General features: G+C 45.7%; 2 protein-coding genes across 3 annotated transcripts in view; one reads left to right on the top strand and one right to left on the bottom strand.

Annotated features, from left to right (window-relative positions):
* The window catches only part of LOC112050248 (phosphatidylinositol-3-phosphatase SAC1), a 260117-nt gene that overhangs the window by 173785 nt on the left and 65995 nt on the right, over positions 1–20337 (bottom strand). The gene's annotated exons all lie outside the window — the stretch shown is intronic.
* Positions 1–20337, top strand: part of LOC128199294 (uncharacterized) — a 45034-nt gene that overhangs the window by 13929 nt on the left and 10768 nt on the right. The gene's annotated exons all lie outside the window — the stretch shown is intronic.

Genomic DNA, 20337 nt, shown 5'->3' with positions numbered 1-20337 from the left:
ATGTAGGTATACATGGTACTGCCCAACAAGTTCTTATAAAGTAGGTATATAATATACTGACCTGTGATAAGTCTCCTCCTTCGGCTGCATAGCTTGAGGGTTTAGGAAACCAGAGTTCATGGTTTTGGAGTGAGGAAACATTTTACAATATGCACCCAACTACAAGGCTCCACCGTATTTCTGACACAGCAATGTTGTGCATATCTTCATGGGATCTAGGAGCAGCTCCCAAGATGGGGGTCATCATGCAAACATTGGTCACCTGAAAGAATTGAAGTGTGTATTGCAATGTATTATGTATTTTGCCTACATAAAAGTAACAGTTATATATAATTTATAGTATATAATTTATATTTGGATCCTGTAGTTTCATTAACTGACAGTTATACCTAAGCAACAGCTTACCTAACAACCAACAGCGGTCCCTATTGGGCAGGTTTTCCTCAAGTGGTCTTATTGCACTGGTGCCATATATACAAGTCATAAGATGCACCACCAAATTGAGCATCCACTATGTTATTATTAGATTGGCATCACATATCTGAAATATTAATTGACAATATATAAATAAGTTAATGTTTAAATAAAAGGAGGTACCATGCTTTTATTCAATTCTAATTGTTAGCCTCCTAGTAGCTCTTGGCTTGTAGGCCGAACTATTGTCACATGGGTGCAATCAATGCGCCCTAATACCCGGGCAATCCAAATTTTTTCATAAATCTGTAAGTAGATGTTAATCTAGATTAGGCACCTGGGTATATGTCTATTTACAGTAACATCCTGTGATATGAATAAGCACTCTGTGTATTATTTATTAATCTCAATCAATAATCAATCTCATTTTGCAAATAAGTTTTTATGCAAAATCAACCTATGAAAGATTCAGTGTGGTAGTGAACACAAATTAGTTGAGTCTTAGAAAAAAAAAAACTAAAAATATAATGAATAGGTTATGTTAGTTTCATACTGTGCTATAAGTTAGTTTCATACTTACTTATTTATAATGATTTTGTGTTTAATGCAAAGGGAACTTAACACATTTTTTTTAAACAGCTGGGGTATTCAGGAGCGTCAGCGACTTCATGTAGGCATTTGCTAAAAGATGCCTTAGCCATCACAAAGCCATTTGTATGATCCATTGGCATAAAAGTTTAAAGCTGCCAAGACCTGTAAATAATATTCAATGGTTTATTTTAGGTTCTTAGGATGACAGTGACCGATCTTTAGATAATATTATTTGTTTCTTACAATCTAACACAAATACTACTGGACTGATTATAAAAAATCTTTCACCATCGGTAAGCTACAGCACAGAGTAATATAGGCTATATAAAATATAGCCCGTATTACTCTGTGCTACCCCATATTCCCACAGGAACGGGAACTACACCGGTCAAACTATGGTGTGTCTGCTAGTACTGAATAAGCCTACTCCAAATCTTAAACCAACTTATCCTATGATGGAAGCTCACCATATAAAAATACCATATTCGGCTCACTGCTGAGCTCGAGTCTCCTCTCAGAATGAGAGGGGTTAGGCCCATAGTCCACGTCACTTGCTCAACGCAGAGAATGAAGAAAATTCCTTCATTCATTCATATAACTTACTTATCTCTAATTCATTGCGAACAGCAGTTGTTCGAAGACTTTGTATTTCTTCTAAAACCTGCTGGTATCGCGACACGAAAGTTTTGCAATGAACTCGACAAAGACATCTTTTTCGTTCCGTTTCCGCGTACAATACAAATGCTACATGCATTGTATTGTACATGGCAATGTCGGTAAACACTACAAAAATAACACAATTAATTAAATTCACTTCAACTAACTCTAAAACTGTAATTCTGCTTTATGAAATAAGTATGTAGGTAGGTACCTACTATATATTCTCAACTTTCGTCATATTTTACATGAAAAACTTTTCTAATTCTGATTTTATTGACTTACAAACTAATACCTTAGTTACAAGATATAGTACAAAATTCAAAAAAATCCTAAAAGTACTTTTATTTGTAATTATTGAATCACAGGCGTCAAGTAAACTTTATTAAAACACTGCTCGGTATTAGTTTCTATAGCGATTGACTTTGACAACTTCTGTGTTACCCAGTTCTATGATCATTATGCTTACATAATCGCTTAAACTGACTATCGATACGTAAAAACTGCGTTATAACTTGGATAAATCCCTACAAGTGACCGTGACAGAGAACGATCCAAGATGACGTCATTTCGGTGGGAGATGTGTGTTACATGATCGCAAAAACGAAAAATCGCTGTCATTTGTTGTCGTGACTGTGATTTTAAAGCGTTCACCGAGTTACATAATGACCCTGCAGGTGAGATTGCAGTCAGGGGCTTACTAAAGAATAAAAAAAGAACCTGCGCAAATAATACATTATTTTAGCACAAATTTGTTTACCATAAAAAAGATAAGAGACAGCTTTTTTAGATTTTTTTTAACCGACATATATACATATATATTTGTCACGAATTGGCCGTCCCTGGAATCTAGCCGCTCTAGTCCAGGGCCCACTGGACCTTAGGGTAAATCCGCCACTGGGCACAAATCATAAGGGTCACGAGCAACAAAGTGATCGCATGTAATCGCCACAGCGCCGTGACGTCACAATCGTCTGCCATTGAGTGGCTCTCCACACGATCAATTTAACAGCCTCTGGTACAAATAGATAGCAACAGCAAATGAGTAATGATTATGTAAGTTCCGCGCCGTCTCACTCGTACGTCGCGTGCTGTGACGTCACAGCCTTTGTGATCTACCGGTGTACATTCAACCTGACGCATCTATACGCTCATCACTACTGAAACTGATGATATTCGACGGCCTCCGTGGTGCGCGGGTGAGTGGTATGCGCGGTGGATTTGAAAGACGGAGGTCTTGGGTCCTATTGAGATTTTCCTGATTAGTCCAGGTGTAGCTGGTGGGAGGCTTCGACCGTGGCCACGCTCCAACTTTTAAGTTATGTGCATTTTAAGAAATTAAATACCACGTATCTCAAACGGTGAAGGAAAAACATCAAACCTGCACACCTAATTAATTAATTTTCTTAATTCTCCAAGCGTCGTGGACTATTAGCCTAACCCCTATCATTCTGAGAAGAACATGAAAATCCACACCCCTTTAGGTTTTTACACGACATCTAACCGGAAAGCTAAATCTACCAGTAGGTATAATACTGTATCTATCAGTAGGGTGTTAACTAGCCAAGGCTGAAGTCCCTCACTAGCCAGACGGACCAATTAAGAAACCCTCAATCGATTCAGTCAGAAATCGAACTCAGAACCTCCATCTTGTAAATCAACTCGCATACCATATGGATGGTTAATGATGATTCATTGTATATCAACTTTTGGCTGGTGGGAGGCCGGTACGATGTCGTGTAGAAACCGAAGGAAGTGTGGATTTTCACCTTCCTCCAAACAAGTTAGCTCGCTTCCATCTTAGATTGCATTATCACTTACTTAAAGAATAAAAAGAAAGAACCTCCATCTTGTAAATCTACTGCGCTTAACATTGCGCCACGGAGGCTGTCAAAAATGGGTACAACAATATGGGTGGTTAATGATGATTCATTGTATATCAACTGTAGCAAAGGAGCACTTTCTAATCAATACGCAACAGAAGTGTTAAAACAACAGGCGGTGTTGTTCCAACGGTGCGTCGTCTGTGGACTGTGACAACACATTCACTAAACCAATGTGCGTCATTGCGCTGAACTGGGTCGCGACTGGACAATATATTAGTACAAGGATTTTTTGTGCCAATAATATTGACGGAACAACAGTTTATATGGCGTTCCGACGTCCAATGACAAAATAGGAAATATCTTCTATGCGCGTTGTTTTTTTTTTATACTAGCGACCCGCCCTACATAGCGCCCCAGCTTCGCACGGGTGCTATGTAGATACTAATATTATGATTAGTCTATACTACAGGATTTCTAAGTATGTGAAAATAGGGGTTAAACCAAAAAGACTACTATGAGACGCTATAGACTAAAAAAACATTTTTTTTTTATATTGCAATATGGGTATCAAATTCAATGATGTCAAAATAGTATATCTCATCAAAATACGCGAGACGGGTGACTAATAGGTGCGAGCAGGTTAGGTAGTCGGGTATTTATTTTCAAATTATTTGTTTTTTTTCGGGAAGCACCAAATTAAGTGAGATTGTGGATAACATATTATTTTACTAATTTTTGCTTTTACACGTAAGGGGCCCCTGTAGTCCGGGGGCCCCGTATCATTGATACGGCTGATACGGTGGTAGCTACACTCCTGAATCACACACAGTAATCTCATAAAGCTTTACTCTGCAGATCCCATGCGAAGCCGTGGCGAATAGCTTGTATAGATTAATAAAGCCTTAATCTTGGAAAATACGAAACATCTATTTAGTAATAATAAACTATATCGTAAATTAATTTTTCTTGGCAACATTTGCAATACAAACTGAAACATAGTAGCGGCCAATATTCTACATTTATGAGGTCACAACTATAATTTGATTACAAGTAATATTTAACTAGACTTGGCACTGTCTCTCCTTATCACAGAATAAATTATACGTATGACGTGGCATTATTCACGCGCTAATCAGTATTGAAGTTGTGTTGTCAATGAATTATTGTTCATTGATAATTACGCTAATTAAATGATAATTAATCTCACGTCCACTCAACTGGCCTATTCACCATTTATTTTTTATGTAGGCTTACGCTTGACCACAATCAAGCCTGATGAAAAGCAATGATGAGGCCTAAAACACAGTAAAAATATGTGCCTAAGATGAAGCGTGCTTGCCTAGAATGGCAGGAAACACTGACGCCGGAAGGGCATTCCATATTTTAGCAGTTCTTATTAGGAAAGTTGACGCAAAACGTTTTGTGCGGGTTGACTGGACGTTGACAACTAAAGGATGCCGTTTTTCACGGCATCTCGCTATTCTGTGGCAAAATGCGGACGGAGGAACACAGTATTTTGGTATCTATACTTAATATTATAAAGCTGAAGAGTTTGAATGTTTGTTTGTGTGATTGAACGCGTTAATCTCAGGAATTACTGGACCGATTTGAAAAATTCTTTCAGTGTTAGATAGCCCATTTATCGAGGAAGGCTATAGGCTATATATTATTCCCGTATTCCTACGGGAACGGAAACCACGCGGGTGAAACCGCGTGGCGTCAGCTAGTTTATTAATAACCTATTAAAATAAACATCAAGTCAATGGACAAAATGTCATCTACTCGCACATACTGTATAATATCCACCAGAGTACTGGATGACATATGTTACATACCTCAATTTCGTAATATGTCAACTAGCACTGCTTAGGTCAAGGATAGTGAATTCGCCTGGTGGTACTGTTGGAAATACCTTAGTTTAAATTCGAGAGCTTCTGGATTCAAATGGCCAAATGAGTATCCATCTAATATGAAAAGCTTTAAAGTCACTCAACGGGAAATGACGAAAATTTACTTGCTTATTTATACACTTTGAAACGGCCATGGATATTAAGCAAGTTACTCATGGTATAAGTTCATGACTAAGGGTCATAGGATCGTAAGTTGTCGGTAATACCTTGTTATATCTACTGTGGTAATACTACGATAAAAACCACGGGAGTTTTATGAATAAAACTAACGAAATTATAAAATAAGGAGGTTCATTCGAAGACCAAAGTTATTTGTATCGACATACGAGTACCTACTCCAAGTGCAACGGGTCAAAATTGGAGTGGGCGGGGCATATTTATAATATAAAGACCCGTTGGACGCACAGAGGAAATATGGTTGGACGTTGGGATACTCAGGTGCTGGAATCGCGCACCCGGAAACCGCAGTGTTGGTAGACCCTCCACTGTATAGAACGAAGTTTTTGCACGTATTTCTGTTTATTTTCAGCAAAAATGTCTTATGGTTGAACGCATTCTCTATTAAAAGATCCATCATAAAACCACTAAAACAAGAAAGGGGTATGACCATTCCCGGCCCAGGCCTTTCGTCTCCGTCCCACACTTTACATAAAACTAAAAAATACTTGATAATTTTTGTTTAATAATAAATAAATTACTTTATCGGTTTGCTATAACTTTCCCCAAAAAATAAGTTTCACAATATTATAGTTGTTGTATGACATTTTTGAAGACACGAACATGAACAGTGTTGCCAGCTAAGTGATTTTTTAGTTTAATCGATATTTAAATGGATAATAATAATAATCGAGCACAAAATTCTTACTTACACTAAATTAAAAAAAAAAAAAAATAGCCTTAAATAAAGTGTAATATATATTTTTTTTTTAATTTTTCCGCGTCTAAAAAGACATCTATAAATGCGTTGCTATGCTCCTACCGTTGTACAAGGTATACCTGAATGATTCAGTGCTCGTCGCTGTAACAAAGGCGTGACGTCACAGAGTCGTCGGGTGAGTAGGTCACGCAGCCTCAATGCGCGCCTGACAAAGGACTCTTTACGCCTCATCATGCCGGAATACCCAGAGAATTGACTTATTATACAACATCTTGGAACACTTTGGAAAGTCCGTAGTATCTACAGTTATTTAGTTTTGTTATTAATATACAGAAATAGCCATAATAGCCCATATGACCTCTGCCTCCGACTTCGAAAGGCGTAGGTTCGACTCCGGTCCAGGGCATGCACCTCCATCTTTTCAGTTATGTGCATTTTTTAAGAAATTAAATACCGCGGGGTTCGTCGTAGGGTAGAGCCGTGATAGACTTGTGGATATGACCTCTGTCTTCGATTCGAAGGACGTAGATTCGAATCCGGTCCGGGACATGTCCCTCCTACCTTTCAGTTACGAGTATGTGCATTTTAAGAATATCACGTGTCTCAATGAAGGAATAACATCGTGAGGAAACCTGGACACCTGAGAATTTCCTTAATTCTCTAAGTGTGAAGTCTGCTAATCCGCATTGGCAGCGTGGTGGACTATTGGCCTAAGCCCTCTAATCCTGAAAGGAGACTCGTGCTCAGCAGTGTTCCGAACATGGGTTGATAATGATGAATCTACTTTTGCTTGATTAACTAATCCAGGTAAAGCGTGCCAAATAACATCCAAATTGTTCCTCCATCCATTCATCAGTCCTTCCAAATATAGCTTAGTTTCTGTGTGATTGCGTAACAAACATACAAACATATGGGCTAAGTACACTTACCAGAACGATCAGAGTATTTTTACAGCGCTTTGCAACGCTTCCTAGTTGTCGGGTAGTTAGTAGCGGTCGGCACATTCCTCGGGGCGGCAGCCGCGACCTACTTACTCGATGACGCACGCGTGACGTCACGACCCGTGCCACGCACACACACAAAGGACCCTTATACTCGTACCGTACAATATGACCATAATTTGCCATATACTTCACGGACCTATCTATTCTAATCTTGTATTTAAAGTCACAATGTTTCTTCCCATACTCCTCCGAAACGGATAGACCGATTCTTATGAAATTTTATATGCATATTCAATAGGTCTTAAGGGTAGAGGTTGGGTAGGTGTAGAGCAGGGGTATGGTAGCAGTAGGGTAGGGTAGGGATTGGGAAGAAGTGCACTTAATTCAAAGCGAAGCTAGACCGGGTCCGCAAGTATTTTATTTATTACCTTGGCTTAGAGTTTGTTGTGGGCTCTTCTCGGACCAAGGCGCTTTGGAACCCTCGTAACTTTAATTTTAAGTATTCGACTTTACTTACCACCATTAAATCATGACATAACTTGATGTTTCAAAAGTTCTTATAAACTAAGCCTATTTGAAATAAATTAATTTTGAATTTTATAGAGGTAAAGTTGTAGGGGGTACTATCTGAATCTACTAAATCAATTTTGAAAATTCTTTTACCATTAGAAAGCCTTGTTATTTGTGAGTGTCATAGGCTATACTTTATCCCCGTACTCTCACGGCAACGGGAACTACGCGAATGAAACCGCGGTGCGTCCGCTAATATTAGATATTATACTTAGTCGTATTTCGCACACGCTCATCAAGCGTGCTACGATTGTTTCAAATATTCAACTAATTGAGCAAGAGGCGACTGCCTCGTTGGTCTAGTGGTTAACCTGTTCGGCTCCAGATGACGAGGTCCTGGGTTCGAGATGTGACATTTGAGTTTTTCGTTCTTCTAATTGTTCATTTAATTATTTTTTTCAAGACTCAAAAATTCCAAATTAATTATATTGCAAGTTTGTATTAATAGTAGATATACACTATTCTACTATTAATACAAATAAAGTCAAATTATACGAATCAACTTATAATATTATCTACGTATGGATGGCAAACCTACATAACTAACAAATTATTTTTCAACATAGAACAGAATGAATAAAATGTATCAGCTGGAGGAGGCCTATACCCAGTGAGGGATTCTTAACATAATTATTAAGTACTATACTAACATACGTAACAATTATAACCTTCTAACACTTATTTAAGAACAAACAATTGTAAAAAAAAATGTACACGCAATATTGTTAAATATTAATAAACTAACACACTAACACAAATGGTATAGGATAAATTTAAATTACTATTAAACTTTAAATTACTATGTAATTTATTGTTAAGAAGTAATAAAGGCTTTGATTGATTGATTGATACACTATTCTTACATAATAACTGCGATAGTGATGTAGATAGTTTTTGTCATGTCACGGTAGACGAATTGATGAACTGAATCATTGGGCAAATTCCCTGATCTGCATAGATCAGGAAACCTGTCCAATGATTTTTTTTATATATTTTGTATATATATATATATATGCAAGCGCTTAGCTGCAATCACGCCTGATGGTAAGCGATGATGCAGCCTATGGTGGAACGCGCTTGCCTAGAAGATGCCTATTCACTCTTGACTTGATACCCATATTGTAGGGTCTAAGCCTGATACCCATATTATTGAGTATAAGGAAAGAGGAACTAAACCCGAGGAATATCTACGATGTAGCGGTGCAGATCTCTGCGATGTCAAGCAGTTCTGATAGAACGGCGAAGGTGGTTAATCGTGTCATATCAAAGATTTACGAGCCAATACATATCATAGTTGTAACTCGTAACTCATCAGTGGCGCACTGTTCACACCTGATCGGATCAGTGATCACTTTGATGCGGTGCCAGCGCCGGGCCCGCATCGAGTACATACTTGCTCTGATAACCTTTTTGGACGACCTTTGTGTGCATATTTGGTTCCCATAAAAGAGGTTATTTAGGGCTTAGGGGCTTCCGCGTTTTACTTTCAAACAGTTATTATAGTAAATAGACATTAGACTGAGATTGTTAAGTTGGTGGATCGGTAAGTCCGTGGCTCAGAGAGCGCGTTAACCCATAGATTCCGGTCACTATTATTATTAAAAGTTAGTAATCTTTAAGGAGTACATACTTGCTCAAATAATCTTTTTTGACGACCTTTGTGTGCATATTTGGTTCCCATAAAAGAGGTTATTTAGGGGATAGGCGCTACCGTGTTGATTCAGTAGTTAGCCTTAGTTAGCAAATCACTTACTTTCAAAAAGTTCTTATATGTAATCGGATCAAGATTCGATCAGTGATCATTTTTATGCCGGGCCAGCTCTAAATACATAATTGCTCTGTAAACCTTGAAATAAAACCTATACGGTGTAAAATGATGGTCTTGTAATCCCTTCTCTTGTAATAAAACACCAATTGCTTATTCCGGATAAGTGTGGCGTGAACTGGGCACTGGCTGAATAAACCAAGATGGCGTAAACAATCGCTGAGACACTGTGGCTAATTGCGCTGGCAGCCGCGACGCGTCGGCGCGCGTCCACCGCTTCGACCTACGGATATCCGACGAATTTAACATAGTTAGCAAAACTACTCCGAATTGGATTAAAAATAAGAAAACCAATGTTGAACAAAGGTTTACAATATTTGTCAGGACAATTTAATTAACAAATGAAGCCAAAATGTAACCAAAATAAAACAGAGTTCACTACTCGAGACAGAAAGAGATTTTCACCAACTAACTAAGAATAATCCGAGAAAGATTACTCCACAAGAGATTTGGCGGATCGACCACCACCATGACCACCAGATAACCAGAACACTGTCATGGCGGCTTGTAACACCAGTAGCTCCCGCTCGAGAGCGCCACAGACTAAAGACTTAATGGAAACAGCTCGCGCCACGGAACCAAGTCGCGCCACTTAGAGTCGGCACGAGGCAACACGATATAGTTGAAGGCTTGGCAGTGATCTTACCTACTGTTATGTTACGATGTAGTTTTGACGGCCTCCGTGGTGCAGTGGATTATATTATATTATACGCGGTGGATTTACAAGACGGAGGTCCTGGGTCCAATTGAGATTTTCTAAATTGGTCCAGGTCTGGTGGGAGGCCTCGCCCGTGGCTAGTTACCATCCTACCGGCAAAGGCGTACAGCCAAGCGATTTAGCGTTCCGGTACGATGTTTTGTAGAAACCTAAAGGTGTGTGGATTTCTTTCTACTCCTAACAAGTTTGCCCGCTTCCATCTTAGATTGCATCATCACTACCATTAGCTAACTTGCAAAGAATTAAAAAAAACTCTAGAATAGAAGCAGGTTTACTTGGTAGAGGCTACGCAGCATCATACCGGTACTCTAAATCACGTGGCCGTACGTCTTTGCCGATTAAGTGGTTACTTGTCATGACCGATGCCTACCATCCATACCAGATCTGAGCCAATTAAGAATATCGCAAAGAGCACCTACCTAATGAGAGGTCGATAGATAAACACTTCGCTTTTCAATGAGGGGTCGCCTTTCCAGCAATTTGAGACACTAACAATTCAGTGAACTATGTGATCTATTTGCTATATCAGCTTTACAAGTTGTTGAGTTTTATTGGATGAGCTTCTACGCCTAAAAATGTTCTTCAATTAGTGGATGTTCGTCTACGCTTAAAAATGTTCTTCAAGTCACCGTACGCTGCGTTAAATAAATAGTATAGCTATAGCGCGCCATTATAAATAGCGCATGCCTAACGCAAGCATTTGGTGACACAATATGTTTTCATCTGCGATGGTATTTTTAACCCGTGCCGTAACGCGCGGTCAGGGTCTCTCTTGACCTGAGCGTGCCTGAGCACTGAGCACTGAGTACTGAGTACTGAGTACTGAGGACTGAGCACTGAACACTGCGCAGTTTAACTAATTGATATGCGATCAGTGATCTCACTTCGTTCAGATTTGTACATTAAGATAGTTGAGAACGTTGTGCCGTAGGTATATTTTCTTTATTGTATTATTCTGATTGTGTAGAAGTCGCGATGTTTATCGATCTAGACTCTTTATTAGTCGCTCCAGCTTCGAGTAGTGTCTCGGATATTATACAAATAGATAATCTTAAATATATACGAGACACCTCCCAGAGCCTTCATTTAGCCACTCTACTCTTTGATGTCATCTCCACTGGTAAATCATCTTATCTGTGTTCACGAATAAAATGAGCCAGTGGAGGTAGTAGATACCTTCACTGGCCCATTAGTATGCCTGTATCTAAGATAATTCTGAATTATCTAAGACTAGCGGACGCCCGCGACATCGTCCGCATAAAATTTAGTTTTTCACGAATATCTCGGGAACCATGGAGTTTTCCGGAATAAAAAGTAGCCTATGTGTTAATCCAGAGTAAATTCTATTTCCATTTCAAAATTTCAGCCAAATCGAATGAGTAGGTGCGGCGTTAAAAAGTAACAAACATCAAAACAAACATTCAAACAAACATCCAAACAAACATCCCTACAAATATCCAAATAAACATCCAAACAAACATCCATACAAATTTTCGCGTTTATAATATTAAATACAACCTCAGTGGGCGACTCCGATTCGCACTTGCCTGGTTTAAAAAAAAATCTCCGTCAATTCTTTCTATGAAGGTTCACAAATCATACGAGGCAGGAAACACTGATGATGGAAGGACAGTTAACATGTGAGCTGTTCGGATCAGAAACTTGATGATAACGCTTCCGGCGTGTCAGCTAAATATCTTTTTTTTTTCTCTATTGTAAAATACCAATTTGGTACTTCATAAAATTACGATCTAGCCTACTTATGTGACTAATTAGTAATTCAACTTTAACCTAAACTTATAATATACTAGCGGACCCGCTCAAGCTTCGCTTTGACTTATTAATTTATTTATTTGCACTTCTTCCCTATCCCTACCTTACACTACCCTAATCCTACCCCTACCCCTACCCTACCCCTACCATACAACTACCCTACCGCTACCCTACCCCTACCCTATCCCTATACCATAAACCTACCCTACCACTACCCTACCCTACCCCTACCCTACCGCTACCCTACTCTAGGATTTAGGGGTTTGAAAAATGATGTTGGACGATTCTCAGACCTACTGAATATGCACAAAAAAAATCATCAAAATCGGTCAAGCCGTTTCGGAGGAGTATGGCAACGAAAACTGTGACACGAGAATTTTATATATTAGATTATTATTATACTAAGATAATGTCCAATAACTTAATCTTAGTCTTTCACTAACTATTACGTCTTTAGGTCACTTTGTTCACGTGATCTTCTCTCTCTTCTCTCTAGTATCTAATATGGGCCTGTTATACCTATACAGACCTCTCGTATAGGTAAGTACGGAAGCCAATTATAGAGTTTGGACCGTGATGGCTTTGTAAAGTAAAAGCTGGTTTGGACGGTAGCAGCAATTTTAGGTATTGGATAGAAGCAGGCGTTACTTTGCGGAAGTTCATCATGATTATATAATGATTTATTTATTTTGCTATCATCCGCGAAAATTCGGCGAACCCATGCGACAACGTCACCCAGGTCCGACAAAATACTCTCTACGTACGTTTCACCCCGAAACCGGAGCATCCTCAGGAGATGTTGACTCTACAACGTGCAATTGCAAAGTGTCGTTTTCGAACGATCGGGTCTTCCACGGTAACCCCCACGGGTCACGGGGTAACAGTGATCGGGGCGTTGGCCCCTCTCTGTGATGCTCGACGCCGCCTGCAACGACAGGCGGGGCGCTGGGTGGGACCTGTTTAGGTCCGTGGTGTCAACACCGGGTTTTTCAGATCCGGTGCTATCTTGCCGCATCGCGATCGAGCTCGCAGGTATCGCGGGCGATCTGCGGAACTGTGGCAGAGTGGTAAATCCTGGTGGTGCTACACCCACTGCTCAGCGAGGTCGAGCTCGCCGGAGAAACTCCGGCAAGCGCCCGTCAGCCAGCAGTGAGGAAGTGGTCATGTCCGGGGGGGGTTCAGGAGATCAGGTCTCGTGGCAGTCCTCGTGCGTCCGGCGGACGTCGATGGTATGGCGCGATACCTCGCAGGTGCTGGGATCGCGCTCCGTCAGCGCGCGCGAACATTGAGATGCTCAGGCGGCGAATGTGGTCGTCCAGGCTCTCTATGTTCAGATCTCTGGAGATGACCTGGTTCCGTACGTAGCGTGGGGCGGCGGTAATTGTGCGCAGCGACAGTGACTGCTGCGCTCGTAGCGATTTGCGGCCCGACTCGCAGACCAGCGCGTACCACGCTGGGGCCGCGTATGTAAGGCGCGTGCGGATGTATGCTTTGTAGATACCCAGCTTCGCACGGAGAGGCAGCTGAGACGCTAGCACAGGGCGCAAGAGGCTCCGTGCGGCTCGCGTCTGCGTGACCACATTTTTCACGTGGTGTCGCATGGAGAGATTCCTGTCTATGGTCACTCCGAGGTATTTAGCCGTCGGGGACCATTCGACAGTCTCATCCATTAGTGACACCGGGGGCGGTAGGTGGGATCGCCCTATGTAGATCGCCTGGGTTTTCGCCACGTTGACCTTGAGTCTCCAGGTCTCTAGCCAGTGGGGAAGTGCGTCCAGTGCGCGCTGCATTTTGATCGCCGCGTGTCGGCCCGACAGCGATGTGGTTATAAACGCGGCGTCGTCGGCGTACAGCGCAAGCATGGCGCCGTTCGCAACTGGGATGTCGTCCGTATATCTGCTGTAGCAGACGGGCGACAGGCAGCTTCCCTGGGGCACACCGGCACGTATGGGCCGTTCCGTGGACAAGGCGTCTTCAACCGCCACTTGAAAACGTCTGTCCAGTAGAAAGGTGTTCACAGTCTTAACTACTCGACGAGGAGTAGTAGACGTGGACAACTTGTACACTAGGCCGGTGTGCCAGACGCGATCGAACGCTTTTCCATATCGAGGAATACTGCGATGGAGTGCTCTCGCTTGTTGTGGGCGGCAGCGAGGTGATGCAGTACCCTCGTCACTTGGAGTGTCGTAGAGTGTTCGGCACGGAATCCGAACTGTTCGTCGCGTGGTTGTAGATGGGGCATGATGTGCAGCAGGAGCAGTTTTTCGAAGACTTTTGAGGTGGTCGATAGCAATGTGATAGGGCGGTAACTCCCAGGCTGCAAAATGTTCTTCCCTTGCTTGGGGATAAGGATGACTCGGCCGAGTTTCCACGCTGAGGGGAAGTACCCGGTGCGGAGAATTCCATTGAAGAGCTGCGTCAGTGTCGCAATTGCTTGCCGGGGGAGGTGACGCAGGGCCTCGTTGGGGACTCGATCGGGGCCGGGTGCTTTGCGGAGTTTGGTTCGTCGAATCATCCTTTGGACTTGTCCAGGGGAGAACACGACGGGGTCTTCGGTCGGAGCTATTGGTGCCTCGAAGTATGTCTTTATGTGTCGCTCGATGGTGTCGTCATGCTGCACATCAGTGGTCGGATTCGGTTGGAACTGCTTCTCGAGGTAGTCCGCGAATATCTCAGCTCGGTCCTCGGCGCGGTAACGTGGGGTACCGTCACTGGCCAGGAGGGGCCTAGTCGGAGCGCGTGTTCCTGAGAGGCGGCGACAGAGGCGGTGGATGCCGGACCAATCGTCGCTGGCTCGCTCGATGGTCACGTACCAAGATTCGGTCGCGTCGGTTTCGAGCGCTTCCGAAATTTTGGCCGCCAGAGCGTTGAGCTGTGACCTCATGATAGGGCATCGCCGGGTTTGCCATTTCCTGCGCAGTTTCCTTTTCTCTTCTATCAACGCCTGCAGACAGGGGCGGAGTTGGGGAGGCCTGCGGGTGGACGCAGCGTCGAGTCTGGACTCTTGTAGCGCGTGGGACATACTCGCGCTGAATTGAGACGCGAGTCGGTCAACGTCTTCGGGTGTCTCCACTTTGAAGTATGGCGAGTGCTCTGCCATGTGAGTGGCAAATATGCGCCAATCCTGGCGTTGTTTGGGAGAAGGTCGTGTCGTCGTCATGGGCTTACTCAGTAGCGTTAAGAGGACGGTTTGGTGGTCGGAGAAGAGGTGGTCGTCCATGACGTCTAACGTTGGCGTGGCCGTGAGGCCGCGGACGACAGCTAGGTCGATGACGTCTGGAGTGTGGGCAGCGCAGTAAGGGTAGTGCGTCGGAACCTCTGGTCCTAGCACTTCGTAGCCATTGCGGTCTGCATCGTCTAGGAGGCGTCTGCCATCCGGACACACGATATTGGAGTTCCACGCTGTGTGTTTCGCGTTGAAGTCCCCAGCTATGATGGTTGGCAGTGGCGAGTCCAGCAGATTGTGGACATCAGCGACCGCAAGTCGATCCTGCGGAGACTTGTAGTAAGCGAACACACGGATGGGTTGGCGATCAACGCAGACTTCCACGCCCAGGGCGTACGACGTCTGCAATCTTGGTGCTGGCAGCATTTGGTGGATGACGGACCGTCGGACTAGGACTGCTAATCCCCGGTAAGCAATCCCATTCGGTGAGATGCGGTCCTCCCGGTAGACAAAGTATCCGGGAACCTTCAACTTGTTCACCGGTTTGAGGTGGGTCTCATTTATAAGGCCGATGTCCACTCGACGCTGTGAGAGCAGGTTTTTGAAGAGACGGGTCTTGGCTGGTGAGAGCCCGTCGGCGTTCCAGAATGCAATGCGGAGTTCAGCCAGTGTAGCGGCAGATTTCCGCAATGCATTCCAGGAGTAGCGGGACGGGATCACGCTGCTCCTGTATCGCCATCAGCACTTGGTTGAGACTGTTGATGACTACGGCAAATCTTGGGTCCATGTAGCCGCTGTCCGGTTGAGATGCCGGCTGCGGCGCCACTCTCTTCGCCTTCGTCCCCCCTTCGGGGGCAGCGATCACGGTGGGCTTAGACTGGGCCGGCGGCGCTGTGGTACGTCTGCCGGCGGGCTGCGTGGATGTTATTGTCGGCGCCTCAGATGATATCTGTGGGGCCTCTTCTTGGCGCGTTTGGGTGCGCTTACCGCGCTTTCGGCGACGCTTACCTCCCGGCGGTTGTCTTGGTTGATTGGCTGCAGCCATGAGTGAGCCGGGAGCGTCTACCTCCGTTGAAACAGTAGGGACAGCGAATGTGGTAGCGCGTGTTGCTGTAGCTGTAGCTGTAGTGCGCGCCACAGTGCCCGCTCGGCGGTTGCGGGTCTCTTTTCGAAATACTGGGCACGCGGAGTTATTTGCCGTGTGTGCCCCGCCGCAGTTGGCACAGGTCGGGGGCTCTTCCCTGGGACGTTGGCAGTCCCTGGCGGGGTGATTTTCGCCACAGCGCACACAGGCAATAGGCCTGTGGCAGTTGTGCGAGGAGTGGCGGAACTGTTGGCAGCGGTGGCATTGCGCAGGTCCTTTGCGCCCGCGCCACGACTCAATCTTGATTCCTGGCATACAGAGTAGCTCGCACACCTCATAGATGCCAGGGATGAGGCCCGGTGTGCGCTGTAGTTGCGCGAACATTAGGCATCCCGGTCTGCCCGGGCGGGCTGGGATCGACCGCACGTACTCCGGAGTGTACCCGAGCTCGCGCAGCTCCTGTTCTACCATTGCCGGTTCCGTGTTCGCTGGCAGGCCGCGTATTGCCACTTTAACGCTGCGTTCTGCTGGCAACGAATAGCAGAACCACGAGATTCCCAGTGCACTTTCCAGCTGCCCTAAGTAGTGTTGGATGGTACGGAACTCCTGGTCTGACCGCGGTAGAAAGCGGACGCCCTTGCCAAAGGGGCGTCCGTTCGGGGTGTGTCCAAGTAGCCTTTTCAACTCCCGGAAGTGTGTTGGCCAGTCTGGTAGCACCTCCACTATGAGAGGCGGGTATCTGCTTGACGGCCTCGGCATCTGTGTTTGTGCTTGAGTGGCTCCTTCGGCAGTTGAGCCCGGAGTGGTGGCATTCACAGTGGATGTAGGTGGAGCGGTAGTCGGGCTAGTTGAGTGCCCGACGGGTGGCGCAGCACTCATTGAGGCGGCAGTCGAAGGTGGCGTATGCACTGTTCGTGCGTAGGTGGGAGCTGCCTGTCCCGACTCCCTAGGTGAACTTGGAGAGACGGATGGCATGCTCCTTTTTTGGGCCCTCTGGGGCGGAGATGGGAAGCGGCCCACAGGGATGTGCGACTGGGCCACTGGATATCTAGGAGACTGCGTCGGTAGTGTTGGCAGTGGTCCCTGAGCCACCGGTGACGTCTCCATTGCAACGTCCATGGCTTCAGTGGTACCTATCCGATGGGGTGTACGTTCACCGGCTGGCGCAGCAAGCTGCGCCAGCATGGCGTGAACAGGCATCGTCGGCGGCACAGCATACGAATGCGTGGTTAATGGCGGTTGCCATGACGTAGACGGTGTAGCGTGCGTAGGCGCAGCGTACATGTACACAGCGTGAGCGGGCCCGGCGTGTGTGGTCTCGGCGTGTGTGACTCCGACGTGCGTGGCATGCGCGGGTGCGGCAAGTGTGTGCCCCACGTAAATGGGCGCAGTGAGTGGCACTGCGAGCGGCGCGGCGTGAGCTGGTCCGGCATGAGCGGACTCAGCGTAAGTGAGCGCGGCGGGCGCGAGCGTTGCAAATGGCGCGGCGAGCGGTGCGGCGTAAGCGGGCCCGGCGCGCGCGGGCTCAGTGTGAGCGAGCGCGGTGAGCGCGGGCGTTGCAGGTGGCGCGGCGAGCGGCGCGGCGTGAGCGGGCCCGGCGCGCGCGGGCTCAGTGTGAGCGAGCGCGGTGAGCGCGGGCGTTGCAAGTGGCGCGGCGAGCGGCGCGGCGTGAGCGGGCCCGGCGCGCGCGGGCTCAGTGTGAGCGAGCGCGGTGAGCGCGGGCATTGTCAGTGGCGCGGCGAGCGGCGCGGCGTGAGCGGGCCCGGCGCGCGCGGGCTCAGTGTGAGCGAGCGCGGTGAGCGCGGGCGTTGCAAGTGGCGCGGCGAGCGGCGCGGCGTGAGCGGGCCCGGCGCGCGCGGGCTCAGTGTGAGCGAGCGCGGTGAGCGCGGGCGTTGCAAGTGGCGCGGCGAGCGGCGCGGCGTGAGCGGGCCCGGCGCGCGCGGGCTCAGTGTGAGCGAGCGCGGTGAGCGCGGGCGTTGAAAGTGGCGCGGCGAGCGGCGCGGCGTGAGCGGGCCCGGCGTGAGTGTGAGCGAGCTCGGCCACTGCGGGTTGGCGCGAGGTATGAGCGCGCGTTGGTACAGCGCGTCTTGGTTTAGGAGCCAGAGTTGGTGATAGGATGGGCGGGCTCGTAGCGAACACGGTCTCGCCAGCACCCTCGGAAGGGCTCGCAGTAGCTGGTGCGGACCTTGCTGATCTCTTATCCGAATCGGCCAATGTTTTAGAACAGCCCGGCTCGGGCTTGTCCAGGCCGGCCTCGGTGGTAATTTCGCGCGGGTAGTCGCGCCGGCGACGTGAAGTTTGCACTGGCTGCGGCCGGGTTGCGCGGCGCTGTTGTCCGGGGTGGGTAGGAGGCGGTGGCATGGTTATTTGCTACGCGCGATAATAAAATAGAATAGGTACGCGGGTAGGTACGCGGTCGCGGTACGGTGACGGCCTGCCGTTAGGCGCGGTCCAGGCGGAGGTACCGGCACACTCATTCACGTACCGGCCCGGCCCCGGGGCATGCCGCTGGTGGCAGACCGGGGCAGAAACCAGACGAAACGGTGTGTTGATCCGGCAACCCACGTTGGTTGCAGTAGCTTTCGACAAATAGGCAGTCAATTAAATATATAATTTCGAAAACTACGCGGACTCAAACGCCGGAGCACTACGACGGACACGTCTGCTCGCGACGGCGGCCGAGCGCGAAAGTGTCGTTTTCGACCTTTGCTTCGTCTTTTATAGACCAAAAAGTAGGTGGGGCAAGAGGTGGGCGTTGCCAAGATACTCATAATATAAGCGATTTATCTTGCATCGCATTCAAACATTTTTATTAATGGTGACTTCGATAACTCTATTTGTTCATTTAATAGGGTAATTCCTGACTTATTATGTTTTACTATTTCTAATTGTTCCAAAACGCATAGTCGTAGGCCTTTATTGCAAGTGTGTAAAATGTCATACATATGATTATCTGCCAGCTTATGACCAGTATCTAGGAGATGCTTTGCAAAGTGCGACCTTTGTGGACGGTCATTTCGAACAGCGGATATGTGTTCCTTGTAACGTGTATCAAAATTCCGACCGGTTTGACCAATATATGTTGCATTACATTCAGAACATTGCAATTTATATACTCCCGATTTATGTTGCTTTTCTAGTTTATCTTTACCATTGCAAATATTTTTAAGAGAGTTATTTGTTCTGAAAGTCACATTTATATCATGCTTTCTAAGTGTTTTTGCAATACGTTCCGACACTGGACCAAAGTATGTTAGACTAGCTTTAAATTTTTTAGGTTTTTCTAATGGAATGCCATAAAGTTCTTTTCTAATCAACACCAATTGTTTCTTATTGATTATTCTATTCACAATATTCGGGTTGTATCCATTCGAAATGGCCATGCGATATATTATATTTAATTCCTTGTTATACTGATCCCTAGTTAGAGGAATGGACATCAGTCTATGAACATAACTATGGAAAGCTGCTAATTTATGTTGCCATGGATGACAAGATGAAGCTGGTATGGTTATATCTGTATAAGTTGGCTTACGATAAATCCCAAAGTGATGTCTATTATTAACTCTAGTGATTGTTACATCAAGGAAATTTAAAGAATTATTCTGTTCTATTTCTAATTTAAATTTAATTTTTGGGTGCAAATTGTTTAATTTATCTACAAAGACATCCAATTGTCTGTCCGTTCCGTGTCTGTGAGTTATCGAAGTCACCATTAATAAAAATGTTTGAATGCGATGCAAGATAAATCGCTTATATTATGAGTATCTTGGCAACGCCCACCTCTTGCCCCACCTACTTTTTGGTCTATAAAAGACGAAGCAAAGGTCGAAAACGACACTTTGCAATTGCACGTTGTAGAGTCAACATCTCCTGAGGATGCTCCGGTTTCGGGGTGAAACGTACGTAGAGAGTATTTTGTCGGACCTGGGTGACGTTGTCGCATGGGTTCGCCGAATTTTCGCGGATTTCCCTCTGGGGC

The sequence above is a fragment of the Bicyclus anynana genome, chromosome 2 (assembly GCF_947172395.1).
Source record: "Bicyclus anynana chromosome 2, ilBicAnyn1.1, whole genome shotgun sequence".
Lineage (NCBI taxonomy): Eukaryota > Metazoa > Arthropoda > Insecta > Lepidoptera > Nymphalidae > Bicyclus > Bicyclus anynana.
This window is presented reverse-complemented; position numbering and strand designations above follow the sequence as displayed.